This window comes from Monodelphis domestica, chromosome 3 (genome assembly GCF_027887165.1).
Source record: "Monodelphis domestica isolate mMonDom1 chromosome 3, mMonDom1.pri, whole genome shotgun sequence".
Lineage (NCBI taxonomy): Eukaryota > Metazoa > Chordata > Mammalia > Didelphimorphia > Didelphidae > Monodelphis > Monodelphis domestica.
The window spans coordinates 309,503,053-309,522,625 of NC_077229.1; the positions used below are offsets into that span (position 1 = coordinate 309,503,053).

A 19,573-nucleotide genomic window follows, 5' to 3' on the forward strand; every position below is an offset into this window, starting at 1 on the left:
GACCTTTACCACAAGCTCTGGATTCATATAAACTAAATTCATACTTTAGCAGAAGGTTGACCCTTAAAAAGGCAGGTTTAGGGTTTTTTCTCTAGTTTGTTGCCTCCACCCCAGAGTAACGCCAAGAAAATCTTTAAAACAAACCATAGATGTGGATCATTTCTAAGGTCACCCCAGAAAGCATGTAACAGAGTCCCTTACTGAACAAGTACTCATTGCACAATATGAGTATCAGGTATGGGGACAGTTTATTCCTTACCACCACCAAAAGTGCTTCAAACAAAAAGATTTGTAAGGAACAAATCTCATTGGTCCCACAAAATTCTCTTCAACATAAACTATATTATATTGTCTGATCTTTTTCACTAATGCCATTCCTCATCCAGGGATCCCTAAAATTTCTTAGAAAAAACTAAAATAATACAAATGTTTACTTAAAGTAAATACACACAAATACCCTTCCTTAAGCACTATAGGGCTTCTTTTTTAATCATTTTTAGGTCTATATCCGTTTTTGTTTTTAGACCAGGGAATCATAGGCCATTGCATATTTTCATGGATGTGAAAGTGGATCACCTAAAGGGTGATTTTTTTAAAATAAATTATTTCTAGAATTTTTTCCCTATGGTTACATGATTTGTGGTTTTTTCCTTCCCCCATCCTCCCTTGGAGCTGGCAATCAATTCCACTGGATAAATACATGTATCATTGTTTGAAACCTTTTTTTTTTTAAGTGTTAGAAATCACATGGGAAACTTTAACATTTTCTCTGGGCTTTAGCAGAAATTCATTTAGAAGATAATTCAAAGAGCCTCATGATAACTTATAAGCTTACATAGACTGCTTTTCTACCTTTAATAGGAATACACTGTGTAGCAACTCAAATGTTTCTTTTTAAGAGGAAAAATAGGGCAGTGATCAATAAAAAGACATAGATAACAAAGACCAGAGTGGTATGAACAGGATGATGACAGGATAAAAGGCCATGACATGTAAAGTGAATTAGAGGATGCTTAACCTGGAGAAGAAGACCCAAAGAATTATATGGTATGGTTTCTGACTTCAAAATATTCATAGGCCTGGCATGTAGAATGAGGTTATAGGAATAAAATAAGTGAAAGAGAAAAGATGAAAAGGAATAGATTTAAACTTGATAAAACGGCAAAACTTCAACTATTTTTAAGATGATCCATTTAGAGCTGAAAGAAACTTCAGAGCCCATCTGGTACAAATCCCTTATTTTACAGAGCAAGGAAATATAGAAAAAGGCACCAAACGTGCAAAGAACATAACTTGAACTAACGCCATTCCTAGTTCCACTCTCTGGATCCAAATAGAACAAATCTAAATTGTCTTCACATAAAAGTCCTTCAAATACAAGAAGAAAGCTATCATGTCTGTCCTACCCCTCCCACCCCCACTTTCCTCTAGGTTGAACTTATCTATTTCCTTGAATTGGAGGCCCTTAACAGACCTGGAATATGGTGCCCAGAACTAAACAAAAGCCGTAAGAAGTAGCCTGCCTCATGTATAGTACAACATCAGCATCATCTTATTACTGGAACCTGTACCACGTAATACAACCCAAGATGACATCAACAGCATTCATGTTGCTCTTCAGTCATTTCAGTTGTTTCCATTTCTTCCATAACCCTGTGAACCTCTGTCCATGGGTTTTTCTAGGGGGGAAGAAACTAGGATGGTATTTCCCTCTTCGTTGTCAAACAGGTTAAAGGCTGTGACCATGGCCATACATCTAGGTAATTTCTGGGGCTGGTTTTGAATTTGGGTCTTCCTGACTCCAAATATAGTGCTTATTTGAATAATCGTACTTGGCTTGAAAGTCCACAAAAATCCCCAAATCTTTCCCAAGACAATGTGTTGTTTAACCATACCCTATGCTACTCCATCTTATGCTTGCTTGTTTTTTAAATTTTTGTGCTCAATTTTTTTAACCCAATAAGAGACTGATAATTCAATCAATAAATTTGGCCCAGTTTTCTAGATTGTCATGATCTTTTTTTACATACCACTATACTGGCTTTCCTTTCTGTCTTTGCAGCATCCAAAAATTTGGTAAGTATCCCAATTAGGCTTTTTTGCCCAAATAAATGATAAAACAAAATTTAACACGGGGCCAAGCATAATTCCTAGACTTATTCTCCACTGGAGACATTTCAGGTTGACAATAACTGTTAATGACATCTCTTTAGAAAACATCTCTCCCTGCCTTTTCCAAAAGAATACTATGAGTAACCTTTTCAAATTCTTTATTAAAATAGTGTTAGATTATAGCTTTCTCCTACCAAGGTTAGTTTAGTATCTGTCTTTGATCAAGCTATGCAGACTTTTTTTGATCACTGCTTCCTTTTTTTTAGAAATTCGCTAGCCATCTTTTTTAGTAATATGTTAAAGAATTTTGTCAGCAAACTAGAACATTCCCTTATGCCTGCTATCTCTTCAAGAGAAAACTAGTCTGAGCTGGGGGAAAGGAGGGTAAATAGAGAATGGGGTAGACAACATTCTGTTTATTTCTCTCTGCATCAATCAATGAAGGTCTTTCCAGCTCTTTCTGAAATCTTCCTGTTCATAATTTACTACAGCTCAATAGTATTCCATCACCGTCCTTTACCACAGTTTGTTCAGCCATTCCCCAATTGATGAACATCCCTTTAATTTCCAATTCTTTGCCTCCACAAAAAAAGCAGCTATAAGTATTTTTGCACAAGTAAGTCTCTGGGATACAGACTTAATAGTGGTATTACTGGATCAAAGGGTAGGCACTATTTTATAGGCCTTTGCACATAGTTCCAAATTGTCCTCCACAATGGTTGGGCCAGTTCACAACTCCACCAGCAGTGAATTAATGTCCCAACTTTGCCACATCTCCAACATTTGTCAATTTTCTTTGCTGCCATATTGGGCAATCTGATAGGTGTAAAATCCCACCTACTACAAGAAACTGTTACTGACTCCCCCTTAAAGCTAGTCTTTGTTAAATATCTGAAACATCCCCATTATTTCTTGTTTGTATGTATTTGTTTACATGATGTTTATTAGACTGCACTCTGTAACAGCAAAGACTGTCTTTTACTTTTCTTTGGATCCCTAGTGCTTAGCACAGTGCCTAGTGCTTAATTAATTCTTGTTGACTGATCTATGTAATGGCCCAAAACCTTATCAAGGCCTTTATGTACCACAGTGAAGTTACATGGCTTTATATAGTTAGTCCCATGTGAAACCATATTACATTATAGGGGTATAGAAGCTATCTTATGAACTTCAGTCCACCTCTAGGGAAAAGTATAGGATAGAAGATAGAAGAGTGCAGAAAGGACAGGAACCTTAAAAGAGAATGTAGATCTCAATACCCTTAAAATACAATCATAGCCAAAGTGTTGTTGGACCAATGCAACATTGGTTCATTCAACCTTTCTGATAGCAGAGTGCTGAAAGAATATATCTTGAGGGGGCAGCTGGGTAGCTCAGTGGATTGAGAGTCAGACCCAGAGATGGGAGGTCCTAGGTTCAAATCTGGCCTCAGACACTTCCCAGCTATGTGACCCTGGGCAAGTCACTTGACCCCCATGGCCTAGCCCTTACCACTCTAATGCCTTGGAGTCAATACTGTGTATTGGCTCCAAGACAGAAGGTAAGGGTTTAAAAAAAAAGAATATATCTTGACACTCTTTTCAGCCTCAACATCTAAAGCTATACAGCAGCAGCAACACTTGTAATGAGAGTTTATTTAGAGAACCAATAGTTCCTTGAGAAGAAAAAAAAAACACCCCAAGTTCATCCTGTCTCTGGCTTAATGCTCAAATTTTACAAAAAGACAAAAGATGTTATGAGCAAGTATTTTTTGTGTGTGTGAAAAAGACTTTGGCATTTTGCCCACTTAGTCATGGCATTTGATGGCTTTATAGAAATATGATGACAGAAGAATTTGTGGATTTTCTAAAAAACAGAACTAATATCTTAGGTCTTAGCACAGATTTTAACACTTTGTAAACTGTTATAAACAATGCTGATGAAGCCAATCTGTTTTAGTAATGCCAGCCAATTGCTTACCTTGTACCTTAGCAGGTACAAGTGACTTAGATCCTACCATCTTTAAATAGAATGGCAGCCTGTCGCTGATTCCTATAAAACAAAATCTGGTGTTTGGAAATTTTAATCATCTTGGAATTTTAAGAGGTGTCACATTTACCTCTTGCTTACATGCATATGCATGATGTGTAAGTAAAAATTCAACTCTTTTAAATTTTCAATCCATTATCTATTTTTACTATTAAAAAAAATAAATCCTTGAGATTGGTCAACATTTTTCAACTTCATACTTTGTATCTAGCACTTTTACATGCTCTGGTTACAAAGAAAGGCAAAAAGCCGTTCTTGCTCTCAAGGATTTCCCAGTCTATCCTCTTCAGTTTGAACCCTAGTCTATCAGCCTTCCTAAATCTTTTGAACTGTCTCTCTCAAAACAGCTCTGCTATTTTGGATCTGTGAGATGTTGGGTAAATCAATTTAGCTATTTATGGCCTCAAGTTTTGTAAAAAGAGGGAGTCACATTAAATGCCTTCTAGGGACTCAAGTTCTAAATCCTACTTGTGGTCATAGTAGCAGTCCCAAAATGTCATTTCCAGGATGGCACCCCAGTTTTCTAGCCCATGAAGACATGGAACAAGAAAAAATATGTACCAAAAATGACTATAACAAGACATAGCAATAGAGATCATGAACAACAGACTGACAACAGAAAGAAGTCAATTCACAGAATGTCAGAGATAGAACTTCCCTAACCATCTAATTTATTTCTTGGCATCCTTTAGGACTCAGCTAAAGTGCCACCTTTTCCCGGAGGCTTTTCCTCGTTAACCTCTCACCCTTGAATTTTAATGTCAGGAAAAAAATGAAGATATTTGATACCACTATTTTCTTTATTGTATTCCTTAATCAAGAGCCATAATGTTTTTTAAATATAGAACGTATTTTCTTATCCCAAGGTGCATTGCCCATGTTTGATCCAGAAAACTACATGAATCGCTTGGCTTCCTTACATTTATACAATGCTTTTATGTGTACAAAGTGGCTGATGTATGTTATCTCATTTGATCCCAGTGGGTACCTGTCAATAGGCAGTTAATCAAGTTGCTGCTATTATTTCCTCTAGTTTACTGAAGAAGAAACTGAAGGTACTTGTCAGGCCTCACACAAGTAGTTATTGAGGCAGGATTCAAGACTCGGGTCTGGCTCTAAGTCAGCTGAGTGATGGTATATATAGATCACTGGTCCTAGAGTGAAAAAGACCTGGGTTCAAATCCAGACTGAACTGTGTGACTCAGGGTAAATTGCTTATCCTATGCCTTACTTTCTTCAAATATAAAATGAGGATAACCACAGCACCTAACTCAGGGTTGTTGTGAGGATCAAAAAATGGAATCATATTTGTAAACTGCTTAACACAGTAGTTGGCACGGAGTAGATACTATCTAAATGTTTATTTACCCTACTCTTATCTCTGGATTTTCCTTGATTCAGGCTCACAGGACAAATGTCTTATCTTTGAACTCATTTCATTATTTCTTTTGAGTTTTTCAGAAGATTGCCTTTATTTTAACATGGTTTGAGACTCCATATGACATTTTGCCATATCATCACTGGTCTTTGCAATAAAATTCTTGCAAATATTTTATATTGTATTTATTAGTGTCAAGTGTCTCTAATTCTGTATTCCCCCACTTATTACCCTTTCTTAATCTAAAAATTTAATAGGCCTTGTGTCAAAAACTTGATACTTCTTTATTCACCAAAATTATATTTAAAACTGTCAAAACCTTAAAAAGTGAATTGTTAGCATAAAAATGTGATATTGCTATTTGTTTTGGAAGTAGCTTTTATTCAGATCTGATATGCTTTTAGCCTTACAAGAAGTTATTTTTATCTCTAAATATTTCATTTTTTAAAAACCCTTATCTGCCGACTTTGAATCAATACTCTGTATTGGCTCCAAGGCAGAAGAATGATATGGGCTAGGCAATGGGGGGGTTGTGTGTGTGGGGGGGTGACTTGCCCAGGGTCACACAGTTAGGAAATATTTGATACCAGATTTGAACTCAGGACTGCCACACACCAAGCTCCCACATCTCTAGCCATGGCTTTCAATCCACCTAGCTGCCTCCTAAATGTTCAGTTTTTAATAGTATCTTAAGGGGAAATAATTTTAGTACATTTTTCTTTACTTAAACCTTGGGAAAACTTTGTGGTTCTAACTTTTGCTTTAGTCAGATTTTGTCCCTATTTTTCTTTCTCTGGGTTAATTTTTATCTTCCACATTTAATACAACACCTTCAGTTTCCTCCATTATTATTTTGACCTTTAAGTAGATTACAAAAGGTAAAAGAATTATTTAAATACAGTAAATCATTAAATTTCCTACTTCATTATTTGTTCATCCCTGTCAGCTCAATCACTTAAAAATTTTTTTATCAAAGTCACAGTGACTTTGTTTTCCACAATGTAATTCCTACCCCAGCAGGAGACCTCTAGTTGACTTCTTTTAACCTTGTCCTAAAGATAAATTGTCCTTTGATTGGTTCCATGATCTATTCTCCTTCACAGACTCTGCAGAGGATTTTTCTTTCTCTAGGCCTTAATATCCTCTACTATCACAGGAAAATTGACAAATAGTACTCTTAACATTTTCAGAGCTTCCTCTTTCCCTTACCTTCTGCATTTTCCTTTGTTTTTTCCCCATCTACTCCTTCCACTGCTTTGGGAACTTTCTGTTTTCCCTATTTCTGTTACCTTTCTGATCCACGCCTTTGCCTTGATGACCACTCAGAACTGGGTCAGGTAGTAGAACCTGCTGTTCTTTTTGTGCAAAGTCTCTAATTCTACTATTATTATAGTTCATTGAGTCTTATTTTCTCATCCTTTTACTTTCTACAAATTTAGGCGGTCTATCCAACTACAGGCAGTGTGTTCTAGTGGATGGAGTGCTGAATAGAAACAGACATGACTTCTTGGTAATAAAGGCCTAAATTAGGTTAGTGGTCATGTAATTGGAGGGAAGAAAATGGATATGAGATATAGTGTGGTAAGAGAATTGATAAGATTTGGCAGCTAACTGTATGAGGTCAGGGGGAAGGGAGGTTTGAGGAAGGAGAGTTAAAGATGATTCCAAGGTTGTAAACCTATAAAACTGAAATGGTGCTGGTCCCTCAGCAAAAATAGAGTACTTTGGAGACAATGGGGTTTTAAGTGGGAGATCATGAATTGTTTTGAACCTAATGAGTATGAGTTGGCAATGGGATTGGTAATATCCAGCAAGTAGTTGATTGAAGTCCATATACGGACTCAATAGGAGTTTGGAGCTCTGAGTGGAGTTTAGGATTGGATAGATAATTTGCAAGTCATCTGTGTTGAGATCATAATTGAGTCCATGGAATCCAAATGAGGTTATCAGAAGAAATTATGGAGGGAAACTGACCAGAACAGAGGCTTAAATGTGGACAACCAATGATTCATCAGGGGAATCAGATGCCTGTGGGGTCATCCATGACAGAGTGGTGTCTTGGAAGCCAGAGGCTCCAAGTAGTCAATAGTGACAAAAGCTTCATTGAGTTCAAATACGATGACTCACCACCATCTTAGCAGTTGAGATCACTGACAACTTTAGAGAAGGTATAGTTGATGATGGGGTCAGAGACCAGACTGTAAAAGACTAAGAAGTGAATAGGAGTGAGGAAATGTTGGCAACCAGTGCAGTCAACTCCTTCTAGGAATTAGGCCGAGAAAGAGAGAACTGACATAGAATGATAGCTCAGGAGGCCAGCAAGGTCAAAGGAAAGATGTGTAAAGGTTGATGAGCATCTGTGCATGTTTTTGGTCTTGTAGAAGGAAGCAGTGCATAAGGAGAATTCCAAGTTGACAAAGAACATTCAGGTTGCTCAAGGGAGGTGCTATGCTCACTTGAGAAAATGAAAATGAAAGGATCAATAAGAGTAGGAGAGTTGACCTTGGCCATGAGAAGAGCCACCTCAGAAAGTGGACCATAAGGTAAAACTGAGAGGGGTAGAGAGCCATGAGGTAAGAGGAACACATGGCAGACAGCCTCTAATTTCAGTTGGAAAAGAACTCTGCTGAGAGGGAAAGGTAAAGAATAAAGAAGGAAGTTCAAGAGAAAAGATAGATTTGGGATGGCTGCTGGAGGAAATGTTGACTTTTCATAAGGGAATTATAAAGTGAATGCCATGTAGCAGTAAGGATCCATTTAAGAGAACTGATTTTAGTGAAAATAGTGACTTAAAGTTTGAAAAGAGCTTTATACACACTATCTCATGAAGTCCTGTAAATTAGGTACTACAGCCATTTTTATCCTCATTTTACCAATGAGAATATTGAGTCTCAGAAAGGTTGGGATTTCAACTGAGATCTTCCCAGGAAAAGCGGGGCATTACAATATCTTCCATAGGGAGTCAGGAGAGCTGGGATCTGCACCTGCTCCAATGAAAGGGCCTCTCTGTTCTGCCCTGTTGGATACCAAGTACCACAACAGAACTGGCCCTGGGATTATTGTGGGCCACTAAGCTCTCTCCTTTTCTCACTAAGGGGTCCCTCTACTCTTGACTCACACACAAGTAGGTAGGTAACAAGCATTGTTCACTCACTCCATTCCAGGCACTGTGGTAGGTGCTGGGAAAACAAATTCAAACAAAAACCAAGCCCCTGGCCTCCTGTAGTTTGGGCTTACCTTCCAGTGGGGGTGGGGCAGCAGTGACCACACACAAAAGAGAGCTGAAAAGAGGAGGGGGAGGGAGAGGGGAGGGGATGAGATGAGAATAGGAGTTGTTGGTACTGAAATCCTGAAAGTCAGAAGCACAGATTATAGGGATATGAAGGTTGGCTGGCCTGAACCCATCCTCTAAAAAGGAGGTAATGGGAGGAACTCACCCATGGGATAACACGTCTGGCATGTCAAAAGGATGTTCCAGGATGAAGAGGCCTCAGGTGCAGGGTAAAAGTACAGACTAAGCTATAGGCAAGGCATGATGTTAACTGTAAAGAAAGTCAGTGGGAGCAGCTGGGTAGCTCAGTGGATTGAGAGCCAGGCCTAGAGACGGGAGGTCCTGGGTTCAAATTTGGCCTCAGACACTTCCCAGCTGTGTGACCCTGGGCAAGTCACTTGACCCCCATTGCCTAGCCCTTACCATTCTTCTGCCTTGGAGCCAATACACAGTATTGACTCCAAGACAGAAGGTAAGGGTTTAAAAAAAAAAAGTCAGAAGCACAGGGGGACAGGGGGCAAAGGAGGCCAGGGAATAACTAGGTGGTGGTGGGTTGTTTTTTATCATTGCCTAATTTTAAAAGGGAAATAAAATAAAGTTCCTTATATCAGAAGGAAAGCTTAACCCCTACAGAAATCTTACAAGTAGACCTCTCCCTACACAAATTATGGACATAGGTTTGGAAGTAATTCCCTCATCCTTTAGGAAAGAAATCAAATCATCCTTAGCAAAAACTCTCCCGTGATCCCTCAGCATATCAGGCTTTCCCAGTGAAGTTCAGAAACAATTTCTAGGTGTCACTTTTCTACACAGGGCACACCAAAATTTCTCCATGGATCCCTAAACGATATACGGTCAATTCCCTTGGATAAAAAGAAAATGCCCTCTATATTCCTTTACCAAAGAGCACCAGAAGTGTCTCCCTCCCAACGGATCTGCCACCATCAGCCAGTTCAAGTAGAGTTTCCAACTTACTGGAACAAGTAGGTTAACTTAAAGAAAACATGCTCAAAGAGCTATGGTGGTCCCAAAAGGGATTAAACACTTAGTGTTGATTACTTGGGATTTCTAAGTCAGCGGGCAAATTTTATCCATTGGCCTTGCAATGCCTAAGGATTTCAGACAAGCTGTATGGACCGAGGCCACAATAAGGCAAACATTCTAGGTCTGCTTAAAAGGGGGTGGGATCACATTTATGAGCTACCATAGTATTCTATAGAGGAACTACCAGGCACCAGTATTTTAGGATGCAAATTCCATACCTCTCCTAGTAACTATAATGCTTATACTGAAGTACATAAGCATTTACACAAGCAAAAGTTATGTTGAGGGAGGGGGAGACTTAAGGAAACAGAAGAATTTGACTAAAGCCCAAAATTTTAAAAAGGAGTTAATTCTCCTCTAGTGTATCCTAAAAATAGTGTTTCTAACTCACTAGAATAAACAGGTTGTTAGAAGAAAACATGCTCAGTGAGGTAGAATAGAAAAGAATAGAATATCCAATAGAATAGAAAAGACAATAAAATCGTCCCAGGGAGAGAGTCTCCAGTGAATCCTCTCAAATGTAAAGGGAAGATATCCCAAAATGAGACCCTCAGGATGTATCATGGGTCAGCCTTTACCTTCAATCTCCAGGAGCTTAGCACAATGCTTGGCACATTTGTTAAACAGCTATTTAATGCTTTTTCTATCTGCTTTGAAAGGAAGAACACTCATTTGGAAGTCAAATAATGGTGTGTATGTGCACACACACACACACACACACATACACACACACACACCCCTATCCATGTATTTGTTTTGTTTTTAATAACCACATTTCTTTGGGTTTATGCACTTATAGTATAAATGGGATCTTATTTAAACAGGATATATTTCTCTAGCGCCTTATATACTAACAAAATGCTAATTAGAAATGTTTTATTTAGTTAAATTATCTAAAGACCTCTACAGGCAATACTTTGTTAGTGTATGGTTCCAAAGAAATAAAACTACATACAGTTCCTTTAAACTATTCTATTGAAACCCCAATTGTTGTTGCTGTTCAGTCATTTCAGAACTATTTGTAAACCCATTTGGGGTTTTGTTGCAAAAATAATAGAGTGCTTTGCCATTTCCTTCTCTGGCTCATTTTACAGATGAGGAAACTGAGGCAAACAGGATTAAGTAACAGGCCCAGGGTCACACAGCTAGTGTCTGAGGCCAGATTTTGAACTTGGAAAAATGAATCTTCCTTACTCCAAGCCCTGCACTTTATTACTGTGCCACCTAGCTGCTCTCAACCCCAATTACTACACATTAAAATCTTTAATAGACATTGTACATTATAAGCACTTTCATTTTTTATTTTTAGTGTCAGATCTGCATTACAGTTTGCTTTCTGTTTTTCCTACCTGAGAAAATCTAAAATAACTTGCATTAGATCAAATTTCTTGATCAAAGTGTGCCCTTGAATTGAAATACCACTTGCCTCACAATATTGTTAGTTTCTTATCCTCTTTCACCAAAATGGTAAATATGGTGGTCTTGTGGGAACTTGTGAATCACCCCATGAAAAAAGCTTTTATGTTGAACTTAAAGTTTTAGCTATTTATATATGAGGGGTATGTTTTGTTGACTTTCCATTGTAGCTGTGCAATGTGGGAAATTATGCTAATCTAATCGAGGTAAATAAAGTTTCAATTTGAGAGAAACATGAGGAAAATTTTCCATAGCACGTATGTGCAGAAGGAAACATGACCATTTTATTTCTGAATTGCCTATCCATTAGTTTGGTAATAACAAGGGAGCCAAAAGTCAGCCAGGAAGTTTGTTAGCTTTAATGTTCAATAAGAACTTTAATCAGTCGTATTTGAATCCCCAATTTGGAAGTATCCCACTAGATAATATGCACAGTTAACATAAAGGGTTGTATTGTTATCTGAATAATATGAGAAAAAAATTCTTCCTTAAAAGTGTAGATCTTTCTCTGTAGACTTGGCCAGGGAATGCCAAAGAGCTAAAAGGAATGTTAATTAACAGTCCCTGAATGTTTACAGTTTGCTCCTCAGCTCATTGAGCTAACTTAAGTAGGGTTAAACACACCAAAGTGCTGCTGTACCCAAATTATCCTTAACTACTGTAAAATAATTTTTCCCCACCATAGTTAAAGCATCCTATTTCTTAAATATACAAACAACCAATAATCAAACTATGAGATTTATAATTTTGGGTGCTTTTAAAATCCTTTTTTGAGGGGCACGGGGAGAGTTTAGGATTTTAATAGTGGAGTAAAAAATAAAAAAGCCTATGATTCCAGTAGGTGGCTTGGAGTCAGAAGAACCTGGATTCAATTTTGGCCTCAGACACTTCCTGCGTGTGATCCTGGGCAAGTCACTTAACCCTGTTAGCCTTGCTCTTGTCCTTCTGTCTTAGAGTTGTTACAAAGATAGAAAGTAAGGAGTTTGGGTTTTTTTAATCCTATTTGACAAAACTCAGGGAAGGAGACTTTGAAGAAAACATTTTCAACATTTCATGTCTAGGGTCACAGATTTAGAACAGGCAAGTATCTCAAAGATTGTCTAGTCAAACCAATTCATTTTACACTTGAGCAAACTGAGGCCCAGAGAAGTGAACTTTGACCAAAGTTACTGAAGTAATCTCTAGTAAAACTGGGATTTATGCTAAATTCTCTGACATCTGCTTTAGGAGTCTTTCTCTACACTGTGCTAAAAAGGAACCATATGCCTAAGAAATACCATATAAGCCTAATATATAAGCCTAATAAGCTTCATCTTTTTTCCTAAATATACAGTATAAAATTTAATCATAACATTACATTTAGCTAAAAAGGACTACACTATAGAATACTACTACTGCTCTTTAACAGTCTTGTAATTGCCTACTATGTAGATAAGCCTTCACCACTATAAAAGTAACTGATTAAATTTCTTTACTGAGTTTTATTACTGTGAGGAAAACCTTTTTATTTCTACCACACGATTTGGCACTAAAAATTATTAAAGGAACATAACAAAACCAAAGCCATGACAAAAACCAGTGTGTTGTATATTTATCATTTTTATTCTTGGGACCATTTTTATTATTTTTGGAACTATTACAAGCCTTCTGTTAAATATGTTGAATGTTAAGAGGAAACAGACTCTTGGCAAATGTGGAAAACCAATTACAGCACATTTCCCTACTACAGTTAAGAGAAATGAAGAGAGGAACAAAGCAGAAGTTTGTCTTCCCTGTTCTTTAACTACTGAAAACATATAGGCTGAAGAATTGCCTAGAGAAAAAACTAGTATTTTCTTTATTACAAGGCTTACGTACTCTAGAAAGTTAAATTGTGTCATTCTCAGTTAAATCTAGTCTACTATAGTACAGTATCAAACAGTTATATTGTTTTAAGCAAGCATAATCTATGAAAATCTAGATTTACCAAAAGGATACTTAGGTCATTATTTACTTTATTAAACATCCTAGTGTAGCAGGATTTATTCTAGGGTTCCTTTGTGTAGCATTTCCAATATATATAAAAGTAATTTTATTTCTAAAAGTTAATTCATACCTCCCTTTTCAGAAAGATACTGTATAAAATGAGGCACAGCTGGTTAATGTGAAATATATTGATTAAGAATCATTTCAAACTGAATGAGGAAAAGAATGAATGAGAAGATATAAAGCATGTGTGTGTTTATGGTTCCAAGCCTTAATGTAAGGCCATTAAGCCATTTCAGACATAGGCCTTCCCAGGTTATTTCTGCACAATTATGTAGTAAATAATTATATGTATTTACACATACACATATGGTATAATTACAAGTTGGTTACAAAGTTGCTTTCTGACATCAGCTATTGGCCACACTTTTTTCCCAATATGACTCATACAAAACCAAAGTGTGACCTATAATTAATTGTGCTCACTGTAATTATTTTTCATTGCATGACTATACATTGTTTTTCTTCCCCCCAAAATCTACATTTTAGGTGCACAGCCTAGTTAGGTGTTTTAATAGAGCACTGGGCCTGGAATCAGGAAGCTCTGAATTAAAAACTAACCTGATACTTAATAGCTATGTGACCCTGGATAAGTCACTTTAACCTGTTTGCCTCAGTTTCCTCAACTTTAAAATAGGAGTAATAGTATCACTTACTTCCAAGGCTGTTGTGAGGATCAAATGAGATATTTTAATGTGTTTAACACAATGCCTGGTACATATTAGGTACTATAGAAATGCTAGTTATTATTACATTCAGATTGATGTGGTATATTAAAACATCATGACTTTTTTCTATTATACTAAAAGATGCTAAAAATTCTGTGAATTGCTAATAATTTGGTACGAAAATAACCCTAACCAGTTTTGTATAAATATTACCATTTTCTTATTTTTCATTTATTGTACATGAAAAGGCCAATTTTATGCTTAATGTTATTTAACAGCTACATATAATAAAGCATTTAGGAAAAAGAAGTAGATTGTGTAAGCAGCTAATGATTTATTTTGTACTGATTTATGATACATTGGAATAAAGAATTCCAGATGAGAAAACTTCACAAATGCAGATGAGTCCTGCTTTGAATTGTTTTAGAATTGGATGAGTATGCAGTGACAATCCAAGATTTCATAGCCAGGATGTGCCAGGGCTGGACTTGAATTCAGGTCCTTCCTGATTCTAAGGCCAGCTCCTATCTACTAGACTGGACTACCTCTTGACTTACATAAACATACACACATACACACGGAAATGATATTTCCTCCTTTTAGAACATTTTTGACATTGAAACTTAGAATATTAGAAAGTATATAAGTGGTAGTAGTAAGAAGTTGTAATCCTGGAATTTCTTTCTTAATACAAATGCTATGGAGTAAGAGGAACAACATGGTTATCTCTATTCATGTCTGTGGGGACTGGACAGACTAATTCCCAGAAGTGTCTGGGTGTTACTAGTTTAAGTGGTATTAAGTATAAATGTAAGCTAAGGAATGCAGTCCCATTATACGCTCATTTATAAAGCTCAGTCTTGACCTCTGATCACAAATGTCACATAGATTTAGTTAATTCAGTTATCGGTGATAATGGGAACCACAAATCAGAAATTAATTAAATTTGTAAGTAACTCTAAACATTTCACTTTGGTTCTAATTTTTTGCTTACCTAATCTATGCAGTGGCTATTTAAAAAAGCAATACTTTTCATTGGTTTGAGATTTGCTAACTGTTCTTTTGTAGTGTTACACGGAATAGCTAAATGGTAAAGAGTACCCCCCCCCAAAAAAATCAGAACATCAATATTGACAAATGAAATGGGATAATCTATCCATGAAGATTTTAAGGTAACTCAAAAGAGAGCCTTTAGTGCCATCAGGGAAATGGCATCTGCAGATCTGGAGTAGGAAATAATCAAGGAAACAATACAGTCCCAAAGGCATTTTGATATTCTTTATCCCAAGTTCATGTCATTGTTCTGATTCCCCTGGCATTTCTAGATCAGCTCCATCTTCTGGGACAAAGAGGAACATAGGAGGCACAAATATTAACTGTCTAGAGGCTGAGTGTAAACGCATCCTCACATGGGGAGGATATGACTGAATATAATTGATGGAAAGAAGACTAAAAGGAAAAACATGGCAGAGAGTGGCAGAAATCCACAACTGCCATTCAATGGCACATTTGCCATAGGTTGCTTACCCCTTCCATAATTAAAGACCAAGATCCTTGACTTTGGCATTCTTGATATTAAACTTTTTAAAAGTGGAAATTCTAAATTATAGTAAGCACTTAGATTAAAATTTAGTTGCCTGGAGGCAGCTAAGTAGCTCACTGGATTGAGTGCCAGGCCCAGAGACAGGAGGTCTTGGGTTCAAATGTGACCTCAGACACTTCCTAGCTGTGTGACCCTAGGCAAGTCACTTGACCCCCATTGCCTAGCCCTTACCCCTCTTCTGCCTTGGAACTAATACACGGTATTAATTTCAAGACAGAAGGAAAGGGTTTAAAAAAAAAAAGTCAGTTGCCAGTGACAGTACAAATGCAGAAATGTTTATATATGGTGCTGTGACAACAGGATAATTAATTTCTAAATTCCAAAGCAAGTTTTGCTTATCACAGTTTTAAAATGTTATTACATAACTATTATATAATGTGAAATAAATATGATTAAAGGTAGCTAATCAAGTGAGAGAAGGTGCAATTGGTCCAACTCTGTAGTTTCCATTTTCAATAAGCTGTAGAAATTTTGCAAAACTGAATCAGCAAAATCATTTACATTCTGCATTGCTGGTTACCTTTTTTCCTTAAGCTGTTTTCGTTTTGCTCTACTGAATTACTAAATTTTAATAGCTTAAAAAAAAAAAACCCTGTCCTAAGTAAAACTAATTGAGTTGTCATGAAACCAAAGAACATAATGACCTTTAAATCTTCAAGACTAATTTTGGCATTTTCATATAAATCATCATAACCTATTCCTGAATCACTTGAAAGGAAAACCAGAATCACAATGATGATTCCTTTGTGGGGAAGACAATTGTCATTTTTGTTTAATATTTCATTCTATCTCTTCACCCAACTTCCCTCCAAAATAATTTTTAACAAGCTTTAAAATAGGTTAATATTAGATTTTGTCACATTGGTAACCCCTATTATATCAAATGAGGGTTTCTAATATTTTTCTCTTCTCCCAAATTATTTCCTAGAAAGTAGAGTCCTTAAATGAACCGTATGCTTTCTTTTTTTTTTTTTAAAGGAGATCCTTCTGCTCCTTCAAACCTCCTTTGTTCCTTATTCAATTTCAGTGGGTAAATTTGTAAAACATCCAGGATTTGTATTTTCCATCATTTTTTAATAATAATACCTAAGGAAAAAATATCATCCAAGTCAATGAGACTGTTGGAATGCCCACAAAATACTTTATTTCTAGGTTCACATCTTAGCTAAAGCACCCCATGCAATGTCTGTATAAAGTTTAGTATGAGAATGTAAGTAAAGCATATAGTCTTGCACCCAAAACAATATTCTGCACATCGTAGGTATTTAATGTCTGATGAATTGAACTGAAATTGAAGTAGTACATACCAAATCTGCTTTCTTAAAAACACCATGGCTATATTTCCTACCTACCTTCTCTGAACTTCACTCTCAGTCCGTAAAGGGGGGAAGGGTGGAAGGTGTTTTTCAATCATATACTGCAAGTCCTGAAAAGCATTTTGAAATTAAAACGTAGTTTTTCTATTTTCCCCATTTCCTTGTCTCTCAAGGATATATGGAAATAGTGACCTATTTAAATGAATCTTCTTTTATTTTTATTCAAATAAGGCCTGTTAATCAACGAATATTTAATTCCCACCTCTGTGTTGGGCCCTGGGGATACAAACAACAACAACAAAAAAAAGGGGGGGGTACCTACCTACGGAGAGCTTACACTCTTCTCAATTGCAAACATTAATGCAAAGACAAAAAAAAAAAAGAGTTCCTGCCCTCTAGGTGCTTACATTCTCTCTAATGCAAACATCAATATAAACAAAAAATAAAGGAGTTCCTATCATCCGGAGGCTAACACTTTTACAATTGCAAACGTTAGCAGACAAAAACAAAAACAAAAACAAGTTCTTACCTTCCCTGGGTTTACACTCTCAATTGCAAACTTTAAACCTTGAAATGAGCTTATTGGTTTAGTTTTTAGTTGAATCCACTCCTTGGGGCTCTATAGAGACAGAAACGTCAGTAATTTAGACTTTCAAATCCTTCGGTTCTTAGGAGTCTACTTTTGTTACTAAAGTGTGCTAATTTGGAGGCATCTTAATCTGGTTCAAAATTAAACTCCATTTTGTGGGAGAAAAACTTTCACTTTTTCCCAGTAATGTCGAGTGACAAAAACAAAACATCCCAACCCTGAATCTTTTGAATCGAAAAGCTCCTTGAGAACTTGTACCTTTCCTTGTACCCCCAGCACTTAGCACTTGTGTGCCTTGCACACAATAGGCGCTTAATATTTATTGGTTTGCTGGAGCATGCTTAACTCACTTTTTAATTTGCTAATACCTTATTTATTTTTTTAAACTCTGGCACTGTTAATAACTCATCTTCAAGGAGTGGTCAGTCTGATAGAATATTGCTCTGACACGCATATAAGCGTATACATACGCGCTCACACCCACATCAACACATGCCAGCCAGGCTCTTGCCCCAGCTCTTCGCCCATCTTGCTCAGGGTTAGAATGGAGCCCGGGCCGGCGGGGGCTGCGACCCGGACTGAAACTGAGACAATGTCCTGTATTCACGAGGCTCTCAGCCAATCCCAGGCCGCCGCCGCTCGCGGACTGGCCATTTTTCTCTGGCCCGTGGAAGGAGGAAGACTCAGTCAGTCTCCAGCTGGCCCCTCGGTCTACAGCCTCACCGAAGCCCCCGGGCCTCATGCGTCGGCTTGGCTCTCCTCCCGCCCCGGCATGGCCTTGCGCAGTGGGGTGGGGGTAAGCTTCGGGTTTCTCTCGGCTCTGGGAGGCTAGGCCCGGGTCGCCCACAAATGTGGTGCTGTCTCTTTAAGAAGATCCTCGCTGGGGCTGATAATCGAGTCTGCAGCCCGACCACGGGGGGCAAAGACATCCGGGCTACTAGGGCGGGCGGGCAGCAGGAGGTGGGGGTGGGAGGGTGTCCTCCCTACACGGTTTTGGCTTCAGGACCGCTTGGAGGAGGCTGTAAATCAAACCTGACCCTCCTCAGGGACACCTCCCGGCACCCAAGAAGCTAACCGCGAGAGAAGCGGGCTGGGGGAGAAAAAGGAACCTTCGTCCCCCGCCACCATCCAGCCCAGAAGCCTCGCTCTGTACAGCTGTCCCTCATCTCGGAGACCTCGGGGGGGACACCGACACTCGAACCCGAAACCTCTGCAACTGCCACTCTCAGCCTAATGGGTCTCGGGAGCGCGCGCGCGCCCTCCTCAAGCTCCTCCCCACCCTCTTTGCGCGTGCCACGGGGCTGGGCGGGGCCTTATCGTAAGGCATCCAATCAGAGCCCGCCGGCCAGGGACTGGCTGCTAAAAGTATTCCCCCGGAGAGGAATTGGGAGAAAAGAGAACTTCGTGTGGGGTAGGGTGGGGTGGAACGGGGAGGAGAGAAGCGTGGAGACGAGAGAGGAGGAGACGAGCACAATCGGGTTGGCCAGAGACCCGGGAAGAATGACCAAGAGAAGAGAAAAGGAGAAACGTTGAAGTAGCAGAATAGGAAGAAAGGGAACGTAGGGGATGGGGATTTGGGGAGGTCATATCCAGGATCGAAAAGGGATAGAGGCAGCCTCAGCAATGCCTGGAAGAAGAGGAGGGTGGGGAAAGAACCCGGCTGGGCGTGAGAACCCGGGCGGGGAAGCGACGAGCGTGGAAAAAGGAGGGAGAGTAGAGTAGCAGGTGTTGTGGAGGGGCAGGAGTGGAGGAAGAGAGGGGCGGGAGGGAAAGGGAAGCGGGAGATTAGAGAAAGGTCTAAACCGGAGAAGGGAAAAGGAGGAGGAGGCGGCACATTCTGTTTACTACCATCTTGGTTGTAAGGAAAGCAAGGATGAACTAAAAAACTGGCACGTATAAACTACAAAAACTTTTTTTTTGGTAGTAAAAGAAAGATGAAAGAATAGGAGTTTGTGTAATGCATATTTATCAGTATTCTTTCGAACTCAGAAAATAGTCAAAGACGTGCATGTTGTATTATTTACCCTTCCTTTCCTGCTTGTATTTTTGTTTCTTTTTAAGATGTTACCTGGCGTTACTTAAAATAGAGTCAGAGGTTTATTGATTAATGTTATCTTGTGCAA

The 19,573-nt window shown here is 38.3% G+C and overlaps 1 long non-coding RNA gene across 1 annotated transcript; it reads right to left on the minus strand.

The window, feature by feature from the left end:
- Positions 1-510: 510 nt before the first annotated feature.
- Positions 511-19,007, minus strand: LOC130458413 (uncharacterized). Its single transcript, XR_008917733.1, has 2 exons — positions 17,391-19,007; positions 511-16,971 (listed from the first exon to the last, which is right to left on the minus strand). It is a non-coding gene; the product is annotated as an uncharacterized LOC130458413 (long non-coding RNA).
- Positions 19,008-19,573: the final 566 nt, after the last annotated feature.